We start from the raw sequence: 4,662 nt of genomic DNA, 5'->3' as shown, positions 1-4,662 counted from the left end.
CCCACCCTCCACCCCACATGACCTCTACACTCCCTGAGGCCTCCACTCTCTTGAGGATTAGATGCATCATCTCTGAATGAACACAGACCAGGAAGTCCTCTGCTGTATGTGTATTGGGGGCCTCATATCAGCTGGTGTATGCTGCCTGTTTGGTGGTCCAGTGTTTGAGAGATCTTAGGGGTCCAGAATAATTAAGACTCCTGGTCCTCCTACAGGATCGCCCTTCTCAGCTTCTTTCTGCCTTCCCTAAATCAACAACAGGGGTCAGCTACTTCTGTCCATTGGTTGGATACAAATATCTGCATCTGACTTTCATCTGCTTGTTGAGTCTTCCATAGGACAGTCATGATAGATCCCTTTTTTGTTTTTGTTTTTTTTGGGGGGGGTGGTTTTTTGTTTGTTTGTTTGGTTGGTTGGTTTTTTTGTTTTGTTTTGTTTTGTTTTTTGTTTTCCAATAGATCCCTTTTTGTGAGTTCTCCATAGCCTCAGTAAAAGTGTCAGACCTTGGAACCTCCCCTTGATCTGGTTCCCACTTTGGGCCTGTCACTGGATCTTCTTTTCCTCAGGCTCCTCTCCATTTCCATCCCTCTAATTCTTTCAGACAGGAACAATTATGGGTCAGAGATGTGACTGTGGAATGGCAACTCCATCCCTCACTTGATCTCCTGTCTTCCTGCTGGAGGTAGGTTCTATAAGTTCCCTCTCCCTGTTGTGTGGCTTTTCATCTAAGGTCCCTCCCTTTGATTCCTGAGAGTCTCTCACCTCCCAGATCTCTGGTGCATTCTGGGGGGTCCCCCCAATCTCCTCTTTCCTGAGGTTGTCTGTTTCCATTCTTTCTGCTGACCCCCAGGGCTTCAGTCCTTTTCCCTCACCCAATACCAGATCAGGTTTCCCTCTCCCCCTCCCCACTGCTCCCCCCATCCACTTTCCCTCCCAGGGCCCTCCCTCACATTTTTTTCTATATTCTTCATGTCATGTAACTGTACACTAAGGCTTTGCTTCCCAATAAGCTATCAGGTCAGCTTTCATCGTGGCCATGCACTATATTATTAGATATGAATACCTTAGCTCCACTCCAGATGAAGAAAATGTTACTATGGAGTCATTGTTAGTATGGAGTCATTAACATTGAAGTTTGAACAATCCTACTTTCTTGAGACTGCATTCTACGTTGCCTCTTTGTCCATACCACCGATTCCCATCAGTCCTTTGGTTCTCTGGAGATACAAGAAAATACTGTTTCAAACCAACTGCTGCATTATGAGTTCCTAGTGACTAGTATTCTATTCTCAGTGAATGAGGTGAAAGGGGGCATGTTATCTACCAGCGGAGAGACTTCTGAGGGCATGTTTTCGCTAACAACATGTCCAGATAGACTCGGATGGATCATGTTGAACAGAAGAACTGTACTTCTTGCCATGTTTCCCTTCAAATGTGTTGACTCTGCAAACTCATTTCAATATTGAGCCAAATGTTATCCATGTGTTCATAGCTGAGTGTGATGTGTCTTCTTGCCTCTTCATGGATTAGTGTAAAGTGTTTTTTACTGCCTCAAAAACTGATGATTCGTACATATTGGACCAATTTTTAGGTCTTCATTTTCAAAAATAAGCAAACTTCATTTGTACAAAATCACTGAAATATTCTCCTCATAAATGCGCACAATGTTCAAGTTCACCATTGTTTTTCAGTTCATCATGGTTTTCAGTTCATCACAAGACAATAGTAAATAAAAGCCAGAATTCCCCATCTGCTCAGTGTAGAGACACAAAGACACAGAAACACACACACCTATACTATTAGCAACATCCCATGTTGTATGGACTTATTAAAATGTGTGATCCTATGTTAATACATCATGAGTACTTCTAAGTTCATAGTATGCACTAGGGATCATTCTTCTACAGTTTATAGATTATGATAATTTTGTGATGATGCCCGTTGAGCAGTGGGGTAGCATGGTATCACACTGTGCAGAGTAGTTCTACTTCTGTATAAGTCCTCTGTGCTCGGTCTGCCTATTTATCCCTCAGCTATAACACCCCCAAAGCACTGTTCTTTACTTTTACTGTAGTCCATGACCTACGTGACTTTATCACTGAACAATTTTTCATCTTCTGAACATGCATCTTCTTTTCTTCCAAGAACATATTTTCTTCTATTTTATTTGTTCTCATCTTTGGCAATAGTAAGTAAAAGAAAAAAAAATCTTCTATAAGCACTCATGGGTGGTTTTTGTTTGGACATAAGTTTTCAGTTCATTGGAGTAAGTATGAACAAAATGTGTTCACTGAACTATCATCTGAATATTATTAGCAATGTTCTGAAAAGCTTACTAATATCCTAACATTTTATGCACTGAATTTTAGTGTTTCTAAATAATCCACTTGGTATTTACTCAAGTCTTCAAATAATTAAATGTTATTATTAACAAGCTATTTCATGTAACCTTTACTCTGATTGTAATTAACCTTTTATGAAAAAGCATAATAAACTAAAGTGCCATTTTACATAGGGTAACATGATTAGAGAGAAAAAAACCATTCACAATCAATATTGCATGCTTTCTGTGTTTCAAGCATTGTTTTTCAAAATGGAAACGAAAATTCAGAAGTCTTCTTCACTTTTATGCACTAAGGATGTAGACTCTTAGGCTCAGGAAGCTTAAGCCATCCCTCTAAGAACTACACTGCAGTCTCCCTCTGAAAGACTAAAAGTTCACATCTTCATAGTGCATACTAGTCTTGACATTGATGAAGGCCCATTTCAAATTTACTAGTTCACTTCAGCTTCATTTTTTTTTCCATCAGAAACTTTTAAACTGCAGGCGTGGGCATACATCCCCTGTGAATTTCTCACTGAAAGTGGAAGGTGTGGCTGCAAATGATTTTGTAATCCACAATTCAAGAATCTAAACCATATGGCTTTTTTCACAAATAGAGTGTGTTATCTCTACTCAGCAGTAGCAGTACATGTGTAATTACATCTGCACACAGCAGGCCTCTACCAGTCCAGTGCAATCAGAAGCAACTGTGGAGACACAGAAACAATGGGATCTTACATGTTCAAAAGTTCCATTTTGGATGCAAATTATATTTATGCTAATAAGAATTGTAGCAAAAATTCCTTGTATAGATTTATAGCCATAGATGTTCTAATAGTTCCTTAGTAGTTAATGCTTTTTTTCCATGTGCATTCGAAATTGCTTTGCTTCCACAGCAGCTAAATGTTTCTTTAGGGATAAAATGATTCTCTCATGTACCTCAACGATTTGTAATTATCTCAGTGTTCAGTTTTAAAATTGTTTGTGTAAATAAGCCCCAGGGTCAAGCACGTTTGTTAAAACCATTACTGTTTTAGCCAAGCAACTGAAAATAAAGAAGAAGGCTCTGGCATCCCAGGGAATACTAGGGAAAGGAAAAACCCCACAAGAGGAAAACCCCTAGAATGACTCACTCAACATGGGGGACCCCTGAAAGTGTGATGTGTCTTCTCAGTTCCTGCAGCATTCTTAAAAAAGACAAACTAACAAGTAGGTGGCTCTTCCTGCAACCAGACAGGATTTTCCCTTAATCACCCACTCTAAGTCACACACAAGCCGCAGAGATGGAAATTGATGGTGCTTCTCAATGAAGAAAAAATAATCAAAGTTTCTCAAGTATTTCTCTGTGAATATGAAATGTTGCATTTTTAACTTTAATGTGATGCGACAGAATGAATGTTATCCATTAGATATTACAACAAGCACACAAAACACCAAATGGCCATACTTCTTACAACTCGTGGCTATCAGTAAAATGATAACATAGCCACGTGCATCTGAGAGTCTTGCCTTAGCTGGGTTTGGTTACAGGAACACATGTTTGTATGGTGAATCAGTGACAGTGAGCAATGAGTAGAAGATATTTTCCTTTTAACAGTATGTTGTATTTCATGGCTTTAAAGTTGAACATTGCTTGTAAAAATCATTGCACAGTGTTTCTGCCTCATATGCTCTTCAAGGCAAAAATGAAATTAAATATTTAGAAGTAAAATGTTTAGCCAAAAATAATCTTCTGAATTATGCATTATTTTCTTATACAGGTATATATATATATATATATATATATATATATATATATATATATATATTACATTTTTAAGTGTTTGAAGACTATGCTGGAAAGTAATTTGCTGATTTAATTGTAAAAGGCTCCAAACATATGGCTTACATTTCTCAGTTCCACTACAGTCCCATTGGGTTTTCAAATAATGGGAAAAAAGTTCATTTTTAAAAATGTGGAAAATGGCTCAAAGATTTCAACAACCTCATGATCAGCAGGATGCACCCTTCCCAAGTGCACAATTGACCTAAATCAGAGCATTTTGTACAAAAGCATACTTTCTCCTTGTCAGCATGTCCAACATCATCTATTAGGCAAAATAACAGCAAAAATTTTGTTTTTACACGCATTTTTTAGAAAACTGATAATGAAATAAAGTTGAAAAATAACATCCGTAAGTGCTGTAAAATGGGAGGAAACTAAGGAATGAAACGGATTGACACAACAAAGCCCTGTGTGTCCGATTTTTTTAAAGTTGCCTTCCGAGTCAGATCAGACCACCTAAGGCATGCCCACAACTCTGCTTCTCGATTTTGACACATAGGCTGAAAGCACATGA

This window comes from Mus musculus, chromosome 16 (genome assembly GCF_000001635.26).
Source record: "Mus musculus strain C57BL/6J chromosome 16, GRCm38.p6 C57BL/6J".
NCBI lineage: Eukaryota > Metazoa > Chordata > Mammalia > Rodentia > Muridae > Mus > Mus musculus.
This window is presented reverse-complemented; position numbering follows the sequence as displayed.